The sequence below is a fragment of the Salvia miltiorrhiza genome, chromosome 3 (genome assembly GCF_028751815.1).
Source record: "Salvia miltiorrhiza cultivar Shanhuang (shh) chromosome 3, IMPLAD_Smil_shh, whole genome shotgun sequence".
NCBI classification, from domain to species: domain Eukaryota; kingdom Viridiplantae; phylum Streptophyta; class Magnoliopsida; order Lamiales; family Lamiaceae; genus Salvia; species Salvia miltiorrhiza.
Genome location: NC_080389.1, coordinates 41,533,122 through 41,554,486, shown reverse-complemented (window position 1 = coordinate 41,554,486; position 21,365 = coordinate 41,533,122). Strand labels below are relative to the sequence as shown.

The 21,365-nt window shown below is 37.4% G+C and overlaps 2 long non-coding RNA genes across 4 annotated transcripts; both read left to right on the top strand.

The window, feature by feature from the left end:
- Nucleotides 1-644: 644 nt before the first annotated feature.
- Nucleotides 645-2,764, top strand: LOC131016770 (uncharacterized). Of its 2 annotated transcripts, XR_009099213.1 has the most exons (3): nt 645-899; nt 1,805-1,888; nt 2,490-2,764. It is a non-coding gene; the product is annotated as an uncharacterized LOC131016770 (long non-coding RNA). The 2 variants fall into 2 exon arrangements; XR_009099214.1 differs by having other exon boundaries at nt 1,805-2,764.
- A 7,125-nt stretch (nt 2,765-9,889) lies between these two features.
- LOC131016769 (uncharacterized) lies at nt 9,890-12,009 on the top strand. 2 transcript variants are annotated; one of them, XR_009099211.1, is made up of 3 exons: nt 9,890-10,144; nt 11,050-11,133; nt 11,735-12,009. It is a non-coding gene; the product is annotated as an uncharacterized LOC131016769 (long non-coding RNA). The 2 variants fall into 2 exon arrangements; XR_009099212.1 differs by having other exon boundaries at nt 11,050-12,009.
- The last annotated feature ends 9,356 nt before the right edge of the window (nt 12,010-21,365 follow it).

Here is a 21,365-nt window from a genome sequence, read left to right as displayed (position 1 = left end):
GTGTGAAAATTATCCACACGTATGCGGATTTGAACCCAAGAAAAAATTATCCGCACGCAGGTGAAACTAAAATTATCCGCACATGAGCGAAATTAAATCTAAGACTTTTTACAAAGAAAAGTTTTTTTCTGTCTGACTATCTGTAATGACCCGACTTTTAATTGAGGATTTAAAATCTTCTAATTACTGATTTAAGGATTGATTATGGTAATTAGGGATCAGCATCCATTAATAAAATACGAACTTATATGAATTTGATAATTTATATATGTGATGATTTATTTTTTTATTTTCAATAGATGATGCACTCAAAATATATTTTGAGTCCATTAATTTATTGTGGAGAATTTAACACTGAAGTGTTAAATATGAATCTTTTATCGATTGTTTACTTAAGCCCATGAGTAATTTAATTTATGTTAGAGGCAAGCTCAAGTGAATTTTATGCTTCAATGAGAATTAGGCTTATATATCTTAATGTGTTTATATGAGATTAAGCACATATGGTTCTCATTCATCCACATCCCTCTCATTCTTCTATTAAACCAATCACCAATACGTTCACAATTTTCTTCACCTACTACTTCACAATTTTCTTCACCAATACGTTCACAATTTTCTTCACCAATACGTTCACAATTTTCTTCACCAATACGTTCACAATTTTCTTCACCTACTACTTCACAATTTTCTTCACCTTTGAAGTCAATCTCCAAATAGAATTTTGCTTCTTTAAAACCTATTCCACTATCTCAACTCACCCATTCCCACCTCTGCAGCAAGTTTTATAAAGTAATAGAGTGAAGATTATTCATCTCATTCAATTCTTCTTCACAATTGGCTTCTAATCTATGCCATATATAAAATCTGCAGAGACTAATACCATACACCTATTCAAGGTATTCCCTGATTATTTCGATGCATTCCCGTTTCTATTATATTATGGGAAATTTCTGGGGTATAGATGGGAGTGTGGTGAATATTTGTACAAAGTTTCATGTTATTTGAACTTCGTTTACTACCCTTTTAAAATTTGAGAAGTCTACTGCCCGTATCTGTTGAAACTGTCGTGAGGCAGATGATTAAGTTAACTATTTCAGTAACCATATGTTGATATTTAGCTCTCAAATTTTTATGGTATAAATTTATATGCGTTATCTATCTGCATATAAAATTTGGGGTCATTCCGGAAACGTTTGCTATTTTTCAAAGATCTGGACTTTCAGTTGGCAGAAACTGCCGAATCTGGTAGGCGATGGGAAAATCGCTATATCTCTTAAACTACTTGGAGTTTTTCAACACACTTTTTTTTCAATTAAACTAGACTCAAAGAGGTTTCTATTGAAATAAAATTCGACTCCATACGAGTTCGGAGTAAAAGCAGTTTATTAGTTGAAGTTGAATCTATACAGTTTTGTTGAGATGGAAATGATTCAAAATAATTCCTATTAAGGATTTTAAAGTTTTATTGTTGATAAAATATCACTTTTAGTTTATAAATGAGCTATTGATGTGTATGTATATATATTGGAGATTGGCATTATTAAATGGGGAAAAAGAAAACGTTTTATGTTTATAGAATTATTCTTTATTTATAATAGATAAATAAATGAATAAAATGGAATTTCCTACATCCTCAAAGGTACATGAAGTATTTTGATAAAGGAAGAACGATTGTATATGAGTTAGATATAGTCGTTTAAGGAAATATGGGTAGTTAGAGAAATGAGTGAATAGTGATTCACTGCATTTGTTGTTATCTTTTCTATTATTCACTCGAACACATGTTTTCGTGTTATCAAAGGTTCAAATAAACAAAAGCGTCTGAGTAACCTATCGCGCTAAGGAAAGAGAATCGTTGTCTTAAGTAGCAAAACACTGCAATCAGGTGGGCATTACTTTTACTATACGTATATAGAGATCCCCTGCGTGTCGTAGGCCTCTTATACGAATGAATGCATGAGATGATTTAACTGTTAATTTCAGTTTTATATATCTATCAAATGAGTTTAATGTTACATTTGAGCAAGTTATTTCGTTACAAAATATTTGAGTTAAAGTTATTTCAAGTATTGTCTTGCCATAAAATGTTTAAATTTTAGTATGATATCTATCTGCTTTGGCTTTGCCAATGATGCAATCGAATTCGGGTCCTGAGCAGTTGATAGCTATCCTGCCAGGGCTAGTGTACACCAGTGACCGTGAGTCATCTAGCGGGTTGGCCGGTCAAGTGACCGTGAGAGGTGGCCACCTCTCCGGCACACAGTTCCAGATATGATAGATTACAAGAGAACTTAGTCTGCAGACGAACTTTAAGAATCACAAATGAACTTAGTAAGCTTGGGCCTTTTTAGCGAAAAACTCCCTTGCTGTACTGTTTATGATGGCATGACAATTTACAGTTTTGAAGCATGTATTTTTATACCTAGGCATACGTGCCCACTGAGTGCTTTTGTACTCAGCCCTGCATATGTTTTCTAAATGTGCAGGTTGAGCTGATGTGATGATGGTGCTGCAATGAGCGGAGTCTCCAAGGTTGTTAATAAATAGTTAACCTGTCTAGAATATGTCTTCATACATATGTCTAGCTACTTTCCGCTGCAAGATGTTGTTGATGTTATAGTATGTTATGTCATACTTTGAGTCTTAAGAGAATGGTTTCATATGATGTATAACTTGATTAATGATATTAATTAAGTTTTATGCTGTCTTTCATAGACTATTTTCAATTGAGTATTCATGAATAAAAATGACGAGTTTTATTAAGATGAGTAAGTTTTACGGCTATAAATGACGCCCCTTTTCTTCCCCTTCTTCTTTAACCCCATCCCTAGTCGTAGATCACTCGGCTTAACTATCCTTAGTTAGGACGGGCTGTGACAAAGTGGTATCAGAGCGAAGGAAAGCTCTGAATTAGAAGTCTTGAGTTTAGTCTAGAATGAGTCGCTAGACTAATAGTTATTAACAACCGTGAGCTCAGCGCACCATCACACCAGGCTCAACGAGGTATGTAAAATTTCAAAGTTTATTTGACGTTAAATTTTGAAGAGCATGATGTTGAGGTTATATGATGAGTTATGATGTTACACTTTAAAGGTGCATAGTTTGAGTTTGAGGATGACAACATGATTAATAATGAGTTATTATGTTGTAAGAGCATATGTTGATGTTACATGATGAATCATGAGAGCGTTTATATCATATGATGTTATATGATTGAGGATGCATAATTATGAGTTATGATGTGATGTATTTGAGATGTTTTGTGATGAGAATTGTTTGAGCAGTTGTGATAAGTCACGATGATTTAGATGAAGGAATCTAATGTCATTGTTAAGAGAGATTTTTTTTTTTTTACTAAGTAGAAGGATGAAATGAGAACTTAGAGCTAAAGCTTGAGAGAATTAGCAATTGCTTTAAGTACTTGTTGGTTTGAGTTATGAGTTTGAGTTATGAGCTTGAGTATAATAGCATGATTAATGATGAGTTATTAGCATGCTGCAATGAGATATTGTACGATATGTTGAGTTATTTTGTGACGCGAGTTTTGCTCACGCAACCTTAATGGTACTTGAGGAGGTATCATGAGCCATAGTCTTCGGAGATGGCTTTGAGAGAGAATTGTTGAGTTGTCTTACTGAGTCACGATGATTTAGATTAAGGGATCTAATATCATTGTTTAGAGAGATTCCCTACTAAGTAAAGACGGGACGAGATGAGAATTTAGATGTTTTGAGCTTGAGTTTTAAGATAACAGTACTACTTAGTAGGAGTTTTGCTAAGTTATGTTTTGTTTATTTCTGTTGCTGGAGCCAAGTAGAGTTAGTTCCTAGAGTCACCTTTAAGTTCTCCTTATAGGTTGGCCAGGACTGTTGTGAGATCGAACTCAGGGAAGATCAGATACGAGGACGAGGCATACAGTATGTGGTACAGAGATACCCTAGCAGATTATCAAACACATGTTCATAAACTATGAAAGGATGAGAAAGAGCCAAGGAAGGCTAGGGTTGAAAGGATGAGAAGTAGCCGAGGAGGGCTAGAGTTGATGAGGATGAGAAGAGAATCCGATGTAGGCTAGAGCTAAGGATGATCTTGAGAGTATGAGCAGTACACCTTTGTTTTTGATTAGTTTCAATTACATTGCGATGTATATAACTTACTTAGGAGATACTGATACTTGAGCTTTTGACATGCTGATAGATAAGCATGCGAATATAGTACCCTACTGATGTTAAATAGATGGATGTTCCTAGTGTGCTAAAGTAGCAACTAGATGAGTTAACTGGTAGCAATTACTTTAAGAGGTCCAGACCGAGACATAGTACTATTAATGGTGTCGGTTTAGAAGGGACATTACGATAGATACTATGGTTTTGTAGGGTTTATATAACTCCTTTATGTAAGTCCTCTAAAAAGAGGCATTCTACTGATGGATATATTAGGTTGACCAGAGTGGTCTTTTTGTTAGCATTTCGTGAGTGCTTATTGCCTTACAGATGAATGTTAAGGTGACCGTGAGGGTTTCCTTAAAGTTGAGTTAGTAAATTGAACTTGAGTTTTGAGGATGCTTAGAGCGTTGGTCGAGTTGAGTTTTCCTTTTGTAATTTCAAAAATGCCTCAAAGATGTCATCAAGAGTGTGATGTGAAGGATAGGCGGGATAATACTCCGCCACCACCACCGCAACATGAGAGGAGAGTAAAAAAAAAATATTGAACTTTTGAAACAAGAGTCTAGAACATAGGACCCTGAGTTTAAGCTTTTAGCTTGCTGGTGTGAACTTAAGTTTTGTTATGTATAGTATGTTGAGGGTTTAGAAGACACAGAATTTCCAAGTTCGGGATAGTATATCCCGTGTGACTAGGGAGTGATTATGTTGGACCTGGCCAGTCCGCATGATCCAAATCTCAGTAGACGTGTTTTGGGTTTATAAACCCATGTGTTTCAACTTTCGGTTGAAAAATCAGATGGGTTCTCACTCTAAGTCATTTTGTTCGACTTGGTAGTTACTCCTTTCTACCCTCTGGTTATTTATTTGAGTCTCTTGAACAAATTTTCTGCAACACTTTATTTTGATATCATTCGAGATTTGAGCCTTTGCAACTTTTGAGTTGTTCTAGTAGATTCTTTTGAAGTATACGACTAAGAAGTGTTAGTATATTGACTTAGTAAGTCACCCAAACTATAGCTTGGTTAACTGTCCATCAGTTTGTGTCTAAAATTAGTTGACGTTAGTTCTTCTCCTATGATTATTATCAACCATACATTTTGTTAGCAATTTATAGTACAAACCGTAAGGTTTGAGAATAAGGACTTGAGTTATTTTGTCTATGCTGATTTCACGATGGAATCATGGAAAAGTGTTACGCATGTGATATGAGAAAAGGAATGTATTGATGATCGTTTTTTTTTTTTTTAAATAGAATGTCTGGTAGATGAGAAGCTAGAAACGAGGTGGGAACAGAAATGAACCATCGCGAAAGATGGATGAACTTTTTCTCGAGTAAAGCTTGTTTTATCAATGAAACTAAGAATCCAGTTGAGGGTAAACTCTAGATTAAGACGATGAAGAGAATCTTTGATTTTCTTTGTACCGCACAAGAAAGACTTCATGTGTTGCGTTCCAGTTGACTAGATCTACAGATTTTGGTGGGAGGCCAAAAGAAAAGCAATGACTCAAGAATGTTAGCAAACTTGTCTTAGTAAGACTATAAGACGGACACATATTACATATATTTTTTTTTATATATCTGCGATAAGTGGAAAGAAACGAAAATGTTCAACCTCAAGCAAAACAAGATGTCTATGACCAAGTACGACCAGAATTGCTGCGACATATCCGTTATGCCCCACAATAGGTGGACATCGATGAATAGATGCCGAAGAAGTTTCGACCTGGCCTAAAGTATGAGATAAGAATGGCATTCGCCAACCACGGTGAGTTTACGTACTTTGAATTGCTCAACAAAACTCTAGACGCCAAGGTAGTTATGCTCGAGGATCACCCGACACAAATTCAAACTGAACAAAGTGGTCAAGACATGAAAAACTTTTCACCCGTAGAAGGGACAACGATAGTAACGCGTAGTTATATGAACATGTAATTGAATGTAGGATCACTTAAGGTGGTAGCGAATAACTTGATGTCATACCAATATGGAACGTAGATGTAACCCTAAGAATGGACTGGTTAGCTGAGAACTATATGCTATGATTTATGCAATGAATGGGAAATCTCCTTCAAACCTCCAGGAATAGACGCTTTAAGATTTCACGAGATTAGTATAAGGAGCGGATACCAGTTATTTCATACATACAAGCCATAAAGGTGATAAATAAGAAACATTACCAAGCTTTCCTTGTATACCTACACGGATGAGCTAGAACCAAAAGGACAGTCGAGGACGTAAAAGTTATACGTGAATTCCATTATGATTATCCGGAAAACTTACCAAGACTGCCACCCAATAGACAAGTAGAATTTACCATCGACCTAGTACCAAGATCGACACGTGTATCAAAAGCATCGAGCAAGATGACTCCAAAGGAGTTGGAGAGCCTAAAGATCCAATTGCAGAAAACGACTAGACCTAAGTTTGATCATGTCTAGTGCATTCCCATCAGGAGCGCATATTTTGTATGTTATGAAGAAGTATGGTACTTTAAAAAGGCACACAGACAATAGAGCGTGGAACAAACTAATACTCAGGAATGAATATCCTTTACCGAGGGTAGATGAATTGTTCGACCAACTCAAGGATGCAAGTGTGTTTTCCAAGATCGAATTGAGGATCGAGTATCATCAGCTAAAAGTCATACAAGAAGGTATACTCAAGACAAATTTTAGAACGGGATATGACCACTACAAGTTTGTAGTTGTGCCATTCAGGCTAACAAAATGACCAGATATATTCATAGACATCATTGATAGAGTATTCTACCTTCACCTGGATAAGTTCGTCTTAGTGACTCCAAGAATGAAGATGAACATAAGGAACATTTAGGGACCATGTACACAAGTACTATTGGGTGAACGAATTTATGCCAAATCAGTAGGTGTGAGTTTTGCTCAAGAAAGTGGCATTTTCTGGAACATATTGAATGATTTGAGTTTATATATGTGTTTATATTTATTAAATATTGCACGTATAATTTACTTAGATTAATTTGAACACCAAGGTTCAAATTTGATGAAGGCCGTGAGTCATAAGGCCAGAGACGAGCGATGCTCGATTTTAATTGAGTTATTTTGAGCATGCCAATGTGTTTAGTTAAAAATATTTGTATTTAAATTTTTGGAATTTATTTCCATTAAATACAAATTTTCTAACTATTCGATGATTTATTAAGTTGAGATATGTGGAGTATGTGAAGTCATGTAAGTGAACTAGCAGTGCATATGAGTTAATGCTATGTTAGTAAGACTATATGAATTATTTGAGTATTTATGAGATGAGCATGATTAGTAAGTTATTGAGTTTTTTTGAATTACATGAGAAATGCATATAAAATGGCTAAGTATGAGAAATTAGCATGGATTAGATTTATTAGTTTAAATGAGGTAAATAAATTAGAGAAGCATGTTAATTAATTATAGTTGGAATTTAGTATTTAATTACAAAGTCCGAGATTTAATCGAGAACTATGAGCATGATAAATTGTTAAGATATAAATTATTATTCGAGTTTGATATCGATTATGTGTCTAAATGGAGTGAGTGTGAGAGTTATGAATAACGCACATAAATGTTGGTATCTGACACTCGAACAATTGGTGTCGAGTATAAATGATAGTTTACTGATAAAGAGTTTTGATGATTTTGAATTGTAGTGCTAGAAATTCTAAAACCTGATAAGGAATTTGTAGTAGCTGATGAGACAAAGAGGATGGGTTGAACCCGAAAAAGATTATGATTTTGGTATTAACCATCACATGGACAAGACCAATGTAGTAGATGATACAGTGAGCCGGAAGGCCTCGTCTAAGATATGATAAGATGATGATAGAAGTGATTAAACCACCCAGCTTGAGGAAAATTGTGGTAGGAGCACGAAGGAAGGATGAGAAGTTACGAGTAAGAATAAGGATAAGAAATTTCAAGAATTACCACGAGGAATCAAATAATGCTATCTTCTTTGAAGGGAAGATATGCATCTCCATGACAATGAACTTAAGAATAAGATAAAGCCATGGCACCCATATACTGTCACCAGGAAGTACTAAGATATATTAAGATCTAGAAAAATTCTAGTTAGGAGAAATGAAACGAGATGTAACCTCATTTGTTGAAATATGTCTTGCGTGCTAGCAAGTGAAGGTTTTACAACATATCGTATCGTTATTTTGAGTCTTCGAGCTCATAAAGTCAAGCTTAATGTCGTGTTTGGGACAAACCGAGCCCTTAACGAACCAATGGATTTCTTTGTCGAGATGGATTTTTCGAACCCTTCAGACTTAAGCAAAGGTTGTCACGAAAGGGGGCAGTGAATGCCCACATGACTCGAGATTCCATCGATGAATGAATAAAAGTTTATAACGGCATTTTAAGCTAACTGCTTACATGCTCGAAATGGTGGGTCTCCTTACAAACTGTTTAAGTTGCTTTAGGAATACTTTAGAGATATTAGTCGTTATAGTTCCGCTTAAATGACATAGAAATTACTAATAAGGTATGTTAAGGACGACTGAGCTAAACCGGGGTGAAAGCTGAGAACATGTTTTTGCCACTCATTGTGAGAGATATAATACCAGTTATCAATCGACTATCGATAGGTTGGCAAATGAGGCGTTACACGTGAGAAAATATAGATCACCACTTTGTTGGGATGAAATGACTAGATGATTGAAATCATCCGTCAAAATTTGATAGTGAATAAAATAGGGGCCATGATTGACAGAGTCATATGTTGACAAATGACAAATTGACCTATGATGTGAAAGTGGAGAGATAATTTCCATAAAAGTTTCTCCATCAAGAGAAATCATTGGACTCAATGTGAAGGGTAAACCTAAACCCCGTTTTATAGGCTCATACGAGATTGTAGAAAGGATAGGCCCAATAACTTACTGTTTGGCGTTAGCGCTAAGCTTTGAGAATGTGCGTAATGTATCCCATGTGTCGCAAATAGAGAAGTATGTTTACGATTCAAAGTATATGATCCATAAGAACAACATTGTTATTAGTCAATATTTGAGTTACGAAGGAAGATCCGAATCTATCTTAGATCGGGAAGTTCAGGTACTAAGGACTAAGTCGATACCGATAGTAAGGGACCTATGAATATATCATGGTCAAGAATAGACTACGGTCTAACAGGAAAGTGAAGTACTCAGAGTTGTTTTCTGCGGTACAAATTTCGGGACGAAATTTCTTTTAAGGGGGATAGTATGTAATGACCCGACTTTTAATTGAGGATTTAAAATCTTCTAATTACTGATTTAAGGATTGATTATGGTAATTAGGGATCAGCATCCATTAATAAAATACGAACTTATATGAATTTGATAATTTATATATGTGATGATTTATTTTTTTATTTTCAATAGATGATGCACTCAAAATATATTTTGAGTCCATTAATTTATTGTGGAGAATTTAACACTGAAGTGTTAAATATGAATCTTTTATCGATTGTTTACTTAAGCCCATGAGTAATTTAATTTATGTTAGAGGCAAGCTCAAGTGAATTTTATGCTTCAATGAGAATTAGGCTTATATATCTTAATGTGTTTATATGAGATTAAGCACATATGGTTCTCATTCATCCACATCCCTCTCATTCTTCTATTAAACCAATCACCAATACGTTCACAATTTTCTTCACCTACTACTTCACAATTTTCTTCACCAATACGTTCACAATTTTCTTCACCAATACGTTCACAATTTTCTTCACCAATACGTTCACAATTTTCTTCACCTACTACTTCACAATTTTCTTCACCTTTGAAGTCAATCTCCAAATAGAATTTTGCTTCTTTAAAACCTATTCCACTATCTCAACTCACCCATTCCCACCTCTGCAGCAAGTTTTATAAAGTAATAGAGTGAAGATTATTCATCTCATTCAATTCTTCTTCACAATTGGCTTCTAATCTATGCCATATATAAAATCTGCAGAGACTAATACCATACACCTATTCAAGGTATTCCCTGATTATTTCGATGCATTCCCGTTTCTATTATATTATGGGAAATTTCTGGGGTATAGATGGGAGTGTGGTGAATATTTGTACAAAGTTTCATGTTATTTGAACTTCGTTTACTACCCTTTTAAAATTTGAGAAGTCTACTGCCCGTATCTGTTGAAACTGTCGTGAGGCAGATGATTAAGTTAACTATTTCAGTAACCATATGTTGATATTTAGCTCTCAAATTTTTATGGTATAAATTTATATGCGTTATCTATCTGCATATAAAATTTGGGGTCATTCCGGAAACGTTTGCTATTTTTCAAAGATCTGGACTTTCAGTTGGCAGAAACTGCCGAATCTGGTAGGCGATGGGAAAATCGCTATATCTCTTAAACTACTTGGAGTTTTTCAACACACTTTTTTTTCAATTAAACTAGACTCAAAGAGGTTTCTATTGAAATAAAATTCGACTCCATACGAGTTCGGAGTAAAAGCAGTTTATTAGTTGAAGTTGAATCTATACAGTTTTGTTGAGATGGAAATGATTCAAAATAATTCCTATTAAGGATTTTAAAGTTTTATTGTTGATAAAATATCACTTTTAGTTTATAAATGAGCTATTGATGTGTATGTATATATATTGGAGATTGGCATTATTAAATGGGGAAAAAGAAAACGTTTTATGTTTATAGAATTATTCTTTATTTATAATAGATAAATAAATGAATAAAATGGAATTTCCTACATCCTCAAAGGTACATGAAGTATTTTGATAAAGGAAGAACGATTGTATATGAGTTAGATATAGTCGTTTAAGGAAATATGGGTAGTTAGAGAAATGAGTGAATAGTGATTCACTGCATTTGTTGTTATCTTTTCTATTATTCACTCGAACACATGTTTTCGTGTTATCAAAGGTTCAAATAAACAAAAGCGTCTGAGTAACCTATCGCGCTAAGGAAAGAGAATCGTTGTCTTAAGTAGCAAAACACTGCAATCAGGTGGGCATTACTTTTACTATACGTATATAGAGATCCCCTGCGTGTCGTAGGCCTCTTATACGAATGAATGCATGAGATGATTTAACTGTTAATTTCAGTTTTATATATCTATCAAATGAGTTTAATGTTACATTTGAGCAAGTTATTTCGTTACAAAATATTTGAGTTAAAGTTATTTCAAGTATTGTCTTGCCATAAAATGTTTAAATTTTAGTATGATATCTATCTGCTTTGGCTTTGCCAATGATGCAATCGAATTCGGGTCCTGAGCAGTTGATAGCTATCCTGCCAGGGCTAGTGTACACCAGTGACCGTGAGTCATCTAGCGGGTTGGCCGGTCAAGTGACCGTGAGAGGTGGCCACCTCTCCGGCACACAGTTCCAGATATGATAGATTACAAGAGAACTTAGTCTGCAGACGAACTTTAAGAATCACAAATGAACTTAGTAAGCTTGGGCCTTTTTAGCGAAAAACTCCCTTGCTGTACTGTTTATGATGGCATGACAATTTACAGTTTTGAAGCATGTATTTTTATACCTAGGCATACGTGCCCACTGAGTGCTTTTGTACTCAGCCCTGCATATGTTTTCTAAATGTGCAGGTTGAGCTGATGTGATGATGGTGCTGCAATGAGCGGAGTCTCCAAGGTTGTTAATAAATAGTTAACCTGTCTAGAATATGTCTTCATACATATGTCTAGCTACTTTCCGCTGCAAGATGTTGTTGATGTTATAGTATGTTATGTCATACTTTGAGTCTTAAGAGAATGGTTTCATATGATGTATAACTTGATTAATGATATTAATTAAGTTTTATGCTGTCTTTCATAGACTATTTTCAATTGAGTATTCATGAATAAAAATGACGAGTTTTATTAAGATGAGTAAGTTTTACGGCTATAAATGACGCCCCTTTTCTTCCCCTTCTTCTTTAACCCCATCCCTAGTCGTAGATCACTCGGCTTAACTATCCTTAGTTAGGACGGGCTGTGACACTATCTTCACTTTGCCGCTTGACTTAGGCCTCATGGGCCAAATAAAGTGTTAGTATAACACTACAAGAATCTGACCGATTACCGACGGAAAATTCCGTCGGTAAAGTCACAAATTCCGTTGCTAAAAACTAATACCGACGGATTAACGACGGCGCGCGTACGTCGCTTAAAATATGGTCGGTAAAATTTTTACCGACGGAAATTAAATCCGTTGCTAAATTACCGACGGAAATAGCAACGGAATGCCCGTCGGCTGCGAGGGGACGACGTTGGCGTCGTCTAGACTTAACGACGGAAATAGCAACGGAAGTTTCCGTCGCGATTAGCAACGGAATCAAATTCCGTCGGTAAATTTCGTGCGGGTATTAGCAACGGAATTAATTTCCGTCGGTATTTTTTTAATACAATTTTTTTTTTTTAATTTGCATTATACAATTTAACGACGTCCTGTTACACGCTTCTTTTCAATTATATAACCATCAATATCGAAAACACCAAATGAAATTTAAATTAGCATTCGAATAGTCACAACTTAACAAAATATTCAAGTGTTCACAAATATATAATATTCAAGTATTCAAAATACAAAAACACAACATAATCAAGAGTCCCAGTACTTGATCCAATTAGGCCAGTGGTCCTCGTGAATAAAAGGAGGCCTCTTGCTCCTCCTTTCCTTGATGTCATGGACAGAATCACGTTCCTGCACAACGCCATTTGGAAAATCACACTTACATAAATCAAGCCTTGATTGGATGACCAGAGATGTATATATAAAGAAACCATGTGATATGAGCAATATAATACCTGCCGATATCAATGGCATAATCACCACGGATGGTGCCAGGGGCAGACTCAGCAGGGTTTGTGGCACCAATGATCTTTCTCCTCGTGGCTACCACATTCTTGCCCTCCCAAACCATCGCAACAACAGGGCCCGAGATAATGTACTCAACCAGACCATTGAAGAAGGGCTTTGCAGATAAATTGGCATAGTGCTTCTCAGCAAAAGCACGATCTACACTCACAAACTTCAACCCTGTTTTCAAACAGATACACCACTTAGTTCACATTAATTCGAGGCATAAATTCAAGGCATATTATCAATTATTCAGTTTTGAATGGGGCAGCAAGTATATAACATTACAAGAATACAATCTAACTAATCTTGTGTGCAGAGCCGGCCCTTGCATAGGGCCAAAGGGGCAAGGGCCTAGGGCCCCTTAAATTTAGGGGGCCCCAAAATAAATACAAGTTCACTAATATTAATCATATTAAAAAATTTAGATTATTTTTCTAATATTTTTATTGGATATAGAATATTGTTGATTATAATGTGGCTATTGTCCCCTAAAAAAAAGACTATACTGGTTATTGTAACTTTAGTAGAAAGAAGTTTTTTAAAATTAAAATCAATAAAATTATAGTATATATTTGCATTCTACTATATCTCAAAAAAAGTGATACGTATCAAGAAATCTTGCTTTAAGGGACGCAAGAGAGACCACAAAGTAGCAGTAGCTATTTCATTCAATAAGAAGCGTAGTCCCCAAAAGAGTTTCACTCTTAGCTTATATACTAGGTTTTTGACAGCAAAAACCATAACCAAGGCCCAATATGAACAGTGTGGGCTGTACTAACAAAAGACAAGCAAGAAAATAAGAGAGCTTAATAATCTTGGTAGCGTGGGTTGGGTCTAATGGCCCGACTGCTCCTCCTAACTAGTAGACGGTCTGTATCAATACTCCCCTCCTCAAGACAAACCTTGTCCTCAAGGTTTAAGTTTGGAAATTGTTGCTTTAGTGCATCAACTGGCTCCCACGTTGCATCTTCAATCGGTAGCACCTGCCATTTCACTAATGCTTCCTTGCTCTTGCCATCACCGCGAGGCACCCAACGATAGTTTAATATTGTTTCAGGCTCAACGATTGGTAACCCATCCTCTGCATATGGTGGTAGTGCTAATTGCACTATTCTTCCTTCTCCAATTCGTCGTCGCAACAACGAGACATGAAATACTGGGTGAATTTTTGCATCACTAGGTAGCTTAAGGCGGTACGCTACCTGTCCAATTCTCTCCTCCACTTGAAAAGGCCCAAAAAATCTGCTCGTCAATTTCTGATTCACTCTCTTGAAGACCGAATGTTGACGATAAGGTTGCAGCTTCAAGTAAACCCAATCACCTACATCAAACTCTTCAGCTCGACGACGCTTGTCAGCCTTTTGTTTCATCCGATTTTGTGCAGCCTCCAAGTTCACCTTGAGTTCACGCAACAACGCATCCCGATCTCGTAATTGAACTTCAACATCATTAACCGCGGTGGATCCATGCTCATGGTTCAAAATCCGTGGTACAGGTCGTCCGTAGACGGCTTCGAACGGAGTCATGTCAATGGATTGATGGTATGTCGTGTTATACCAATATTCAGCCCATGATAGAAATCTTTCCCATTGTCGGGGCTGGTGGTAAACGTAACATCGTAGGTACTGTTCCAGGCATCTATTTACCACCTCAGTTTGCCCATCGGTTTGAGGGTGGTAGGAAGAGCTCATCTTTAGTTGGGTACCCTGCAATTTGAACAATTCTTGCCAGAAGTTACTCACAAAAATGCGATCCCTATCCGAGACAATGGATTCTGGAATTCCATGCAATTTAACCACTCCCCGAACAAACGCTTCAGCCACCTCTTTTGCCGAATACGGGTGCGATAATGGAATAAAATGCGCATACTTTGACATACGATCCACCACAACCATGATCGAATCCTTCCCATGTGAGCGTGGCAACCCGTTTATAAAATCCATTGATATATCTGTCCAAATCTGGTTCGGAATAGGTAATGGAGCAAGGAGTCCCGCCGGAGATCTACTATCACTTTTGTTTCTTTGACACACATCACATGATTTCACATAATTCTCAATGTCACGCTTCATTCCTTGCCATTCAAATAAGCGTTTCACTCTCTGGTAGGTGCGAAAAATACCTGAATGTCCGCCAGTTACTGAGTCATGGAACTCCTGTAGAATTTTGCTCCGGAGGGTGGATACTGGAGGAATTATCACCCGTCCATAGTGGAGAACACAGCCCCGGCATATCTTCCACGCATCATCATCATTTTCTTGAAGTATTAGCTCCTGCATTTTCATGCGTAACTCATCATCTTGTTGTGTGGCTGTTGCAATATCATCCCACAGTTGCGTCATAGGGCTAGAAATCGCCATAGAAATTGTGGTATCGCCCCGCCTTGACAATGCGTCAGCAACACCATTCTCAGTCCCTGGTTTATACACAATTTTGTAGTCAAACCCCAGCAATTTTGTCATCCATTTCTCTTGCTCAGGTGTAGTAATTCGTTGCTCTAGAAGGTGACGTAAGCTCTTATGATCTGTTTTGATTTGAAAACGTCGACCTAAAAGGTACGGTCGCCAACATCGGACAGCCTCTAGGATGGCGAACATCTCCTTAGCATATGTAGACCATGATTTTTGTAGTTCATTCAGCCCCTTACTCATAAAAGCTAATGGTCGCCCGCTTTGAGTCAAAACAGCTCCGATTCCCGTTCCTGAGGCATCCGTTTCAATCACAAATTCTTCCCTGAAATTCGGCAATGCTAGTACGGGAGTTGTTGCCATAGCAGCTTTTAAGGATTTGAATGCAGCTTCTGCCTCTGGACTCCATTGAAATCCACCCTTCTTTAACAACTGTGTTAAGGGTCGTGCTATCTCTCCATACCCTTTAACAAATTTTCGATAGTACCCCGTTAATCCCAAAAATCCACGCAATTCCGTCACTGATTTTGGAGTCGGCCACGTTTCCATTGCTGCTACTTTGCGATTATCTACCCGAACTCCATGTCGGGAGATAAAATGTCCTAAGTATTCAACTTCCTTTTGTCCAAAAAAACATTTGCTTGGTTTGATCACAAGCTGATTTACTTGAAGAATCTCTAAAACCTTTCTTAGATGTGATAAGTGTGACTTCCACTCGTTACTATAAACCAAGATATCATCGAAAAATACCAAGACAAACTTCCGCAAGTAGGGTCTGAAAAGATGGTTCATGGTGGCTTGGAACGTCGATGGAGCATTACATAGACCAAACGGCATTACCAGATACTCGTAGTGTCCACTATGAGTCCGAAAGGCTGTTTTCATTGTATCTTCGGGATGAACTCGTATCTGATGGTACCCTGCACGCAAGTCTAACTTGCTAAAATATGTTGCCCCATGTAACTCGTCGAGCATGTCGTCGATTGTAGGAATTGGAAATCTATCCTTGATCGTCACCTCATTCAAAGCCCTGTAGTCCGTACAAAATCGCCATGTACCGTCCTTCTTCTTTACAAGTAAGATGGGTGATGAGAAGGGACTTGTGCTTCGTTTTATGAGCCCATTTTGAAGCATTGTTTCAACTTGGCGTTCAATCTCATCCTTTTGGAAATGAGCATACCGATACGGGGCAACATTCACAGGTCGAGACTCATCAAGCAAGCGAATCCGATGATCAAACTCCCGACGTGGCGGTAGGCCCTTAGGTTCAGCCATAACTTCTGGGAAGTTGTTGAGTAGTTTTTGTATTTCCTTAGGTACGAAATCATCAATTCTCTCATTCCCGATAGCTTTGACACATTGCTCTGCCACCACATACAATTCAGCCCCACTTTTCCATTCTCTAAGCAAGACATTTATCCCACTCGCTTGGGGAGAATTGGAAACAATCCCCCTTAACACTTTCCTATCTCCCTCAACTCCAAATTCCATGGTTAGCTTCTTGAAATCTGTCAAAATAGGGCCCAATTGTTCCAACCACGGTACTCCTAGGACAATGTCAGCGCCGATAACTGGAAGAGTATATAAGGTTACATGAAATTCCAATCCTTGTATGGTAACAAGGACATCATCAAACCGTTCCCGACATTCCAATTTTTCGCCATTTGCAACACGAACATTGAATGCATTTTGTTCAACCACAGCTCGATGAAGCTTTTTTGCAATATGTGGGCCAATGAAATTCAAGCTAGCTCCACTATCCACTAGAAAATGAATTGAATGATTTTCAATTTTTCCAGAAAAACGCATTGTTCGATAGTTGGTCTGACCAGTCAGTGCATTAATAGAGATATGTTCATTTTTACTTTCCTCCAAATCATCATCTTCTCCTTCATCAACATAAATTTCAATTGACCATGCATTTCCTCCCTTACATACATGTCCCGGAGCATATTTCTCATTGCAATTAAAACATAAGTTCAGCTCACGACGTCTACTAACCTCTTCCCGAGATAAACGGCGAACTGCCGTCGCTGTTTTCGAAGCTCCCACTGGTGTGGTTGTTTCTTCTCCGTGCGAGGCTGGTTTGGGTGAAGGTTTCATCGATTGTATTACGGATTTTCGCGAGTGAATTAGTTGCTCTTCCTTACGTTTAGCCAATTCGATGGCGGCTTGTAAGTTTCTGGGTTTCCACATCCGCACCTCACACGCTAATTCCTCTTTAAGTCCTGCCATGAATATACCAAGCAATGCACTAGGATGCCAGTGCGGGAGTGCATTCATAAGCCTCTCAAACTCACTTAGATAGTTTCGGAAAGCCCCAGTTTGTTTTAGTTTTCCGATGGCTTCGTTGGGATCCTCATAAACTGATGATTCAAAACGAACCAACAATCCCTTTTTAAAACTCCGCCATGATACTTTTCTGTGGTGATTCACGTGTTTAAACCACCTCCACCATTGATTTGCCTCTCCTTCTAAGTAAAATGAGGCAACACGTACCTTTTCTGATTTTTCTATACGTTGCACCTCGAAGTATTGTTCTGCACGATCAATCCAAACATGGGGGTCTGTTCCTGTAAATCGCGGGAATTCCATCCGAATCGGAATGTTTCGCCCTTTTTCTTGCCTTTGTGTCGATGCTGAACTTCTCACGGACCCCTCAGACTCTGAGCTTTGGTCGTCCGCTGATTCCTCACTAGAGTTGGAACCTGATGATGCTGATTCATGACTGTTGTGTTTCTTCCTCTGTTTTTTTGGTTGGCTTGCTCGAGACGTCACGATCTCCACCAATTGTTGGATGGAGTTTTTCATCTCAATCATTGAAGATTCTAAGCCCTCCAATCGTTCTTTGTTCGTCGCCATCTTGATTTCACACAGGTTTTGATATGATCGCAGCCTGGCTCTGGATACCAAGTTGATACGTATCAAGAAATCTTGCTTTAAGGGACGCAAGAGAGACCACAAAGTAGCAGTAGCTATTTCATTCAATAAGAAGCGTAGTCCCCAAAAGAGTTTCACTCTTAGCTTATATACTAGGTTTTTGACAGCAAAAACCATAACCAAGGCCCAATATGAACAGTGTGGGCTGTACTAACAAAAGACAAGCAAGAAAATAAGAGAGCTTAATAATCTTGGTAGCGTGGGTTGGGTCTAATGGCCCGACTGCTCCTCCTAACTAGTAGACGGTCTGTATCAAAAAGTTAAATGTATTAGCAATTTTATACTTTAAACATGGGGTATTTTTGAAGAGGTTATTGATAATTGTTCCCAAGGTATTAAAAATCTACTTTATTTCTATAATTATTTGATCATTAATTTATGATTTATTGCACTTTATAATAATGTTAGTTATATATGCAGCTATCTCAAATTTGCTATAAAATTATGAAGCTTCATTTTCTAGGGGGCCTTTTTTTTTCCTTTCGCCTAGGGCCCCCGGAATGTCAGGGCCGGCCCTGCTTGTGTGTGTTATTTTTGAAGTAAGACTAACTAGAAAATCAATCAGCAGGTGATTGCAACACTATTCGCATAATCAGAGAAATAAATCAGCAATTAGTAAACACAAATCTAACAACTAAATGTTTAAATAATCACTAAAATAACGCAAAAAAAAACACACACACAAGCAATAATGCCTTAATCAAAGCAAAAGCCAAAGATCATAGTGAGTTGCAATTGCTACCTTTCAAAGTGAAACCCTTCTTCTCAAACCTGCCAATAATCTCACCAACCTGAATCAAAGCAAACAACTTCAGCAAACCAAACAGTAGACAAATTACATGGTTTTTTGGCTATAAAAAACAATAGATTCTCAACTTCATTAACCACAGAAAGTTTCTAAAAAAAATAAATGAACGATTAAACACAAACCAGGTTCCTTTGAACACCATCAGGCTTGATCATAATGAAGGTCTTCTCCATTTTCGCCCTAGGGTATTATTCAGAATTCTCATAAATTAATTTATGGTGATTAGTTTAAAAAGTAAAGTAGAGAAAGATATATTTTTACAGAATATTAATACAAAATTTACAATAAAACATAATAGGATTTTTCAAATAATTAATGGAAATTAAAAAAAAAATTACAAACCTATGGAGGAATCCGACGGACGCAGGCCGCGGAGGAAGAGGACCGGTGGCCGCGGAGGAATCCGGCGCTGGCAGCAGAGGACACGGCGCCAGGGAGGGGCGGGGCGAGCAGCAGCGCGGCGTGGGACGGGCAGCGGCGCAGGGCGGGGCGAGCAGCGGCGCAGGGCGGCAGCGGCGCGAGGCGGGGCGACCAGCGGCGAGGCGCGGGGCGGAGCGAGGCGGGGCGAGCAGGGGCGCGGTGGAAACGGCGGCGTGGACGAGTCGCCGGAGGGGAGCACGCAGCGGGAGTCGCCGGAAATGGGGAATCGGAGGGGGGAAATTTGGGAATTTTGAGAAATAGAAGTGAAAGTTGTGTTGAAAAAATGAAGGAGGAGGCGCGGTTCATTCACCTTTTTTTTAGGGCGCAGCAACGGAAAATTCCGTTGCTATTTAGCAACGGACGTGAATTCCGTTGTTATTTTTAAAATAAATATTTTCGGTTATTTGAATTAATTGTTAGCAACGGAATAGCAACGGAAAATTCCGTTGCTATTTAGCAACGGACGTGAATTCTGTTGCTATTTAGCAACGGACGTGAATTCCGTTGTTATTTTTAAAATAAATATTTTCGGTTATTTGAATTAATTGTTAGCAACGGAATAGCAACGGAAAATTCCGTTGCTATTTAGCAACGGACGTGAATTCCGTTGTTATTTTTAAAATAAATATTTTCGGTTATTTGAATTAATTATTAGCAACGGAAACTTCCGTTGCTATTTAGCAACGGACGTGAATTCCGTTGTTATTTTTAAAATAAATATTTTCGGTTATTTAAAATAATTATTAGCAACGGAATAGAAACGGAAAATTCCGTTGCTATTTAGCAACGGGCGTGAATTCCGTTGTTATTTTTAAAATAAATATTTTCGGTTATTTAAAATAATTATTAGCAACGGAATATCGTCCGTCGGTAAATAGCAACGGAATTTTCCATCGCTATCTGCAATTTTTAAAATCGCGGAAATTAAAAAAAAAGAAATAACAACGGAACAATTTCCATCGGTAATTTTCCATCGGGGATCCGTCGGTAATTCCGTCGGTAATTTCGCGGGAAAGATTCCCGCCAACACCCGTCGGTAAATCCGTCGGTAAATCCATCGCTATGTATGAAAGAGTATTTCCGTCGTTAATCCGTCGTTATTCGGTCGTTATTTTGTGACGGAATTAATTCCGTCGGTAATTCCGTCGGTGTCCGATAGCTTTTCTTGTAGTGTAAGTTATAATTATAAATAATAACCCCCGTTTTACTCAGTATAACCCCTCATTTAAAATAATAACAATAAATAATTATAAATTTACAATTTTATCCTATAGCCTATAACCCCCTAATTAAATACCCTATAACCCACAACCCTAAATTAAATATAGTATCGTTTTCAGTTGAAGTTTTGCCACAGAACTTCACATTACCGACACGAATTTTCTATTTGTGGTACATATTTTGCCATTGAAGTTTTCAAAAAGTTTTACGTGGAAAAGAAAAACCATGAGGCTTCCCAGTTCTGATTTTCAAAATTAGTTTGATTGTGTATGCTCTGGAATTATACTAGTAAGAATTTCTAAGTTTAATTCACTTGATTTTTTGCTTATTCTAGCTATTTGGAATTTTTCGAGAATAAGTATTAAAGTGGAAGCTATTAATCTAACTTTGGCTAATGGAATTGAGTTTTCTCACGGGTGGGAATTAGTTCCTAATGTATTTGAGTTTTGAAGAATTCACTTTAATTAGTTTCCGGTTTTCAATCTTCACGTTAATTAGTCGTCGGTTTTAATTACTCTAATCGTGATCTTCGGTTTTTACCCTCTGCTTTTGGAGAATTTACTTTAATTAAGATTTGTA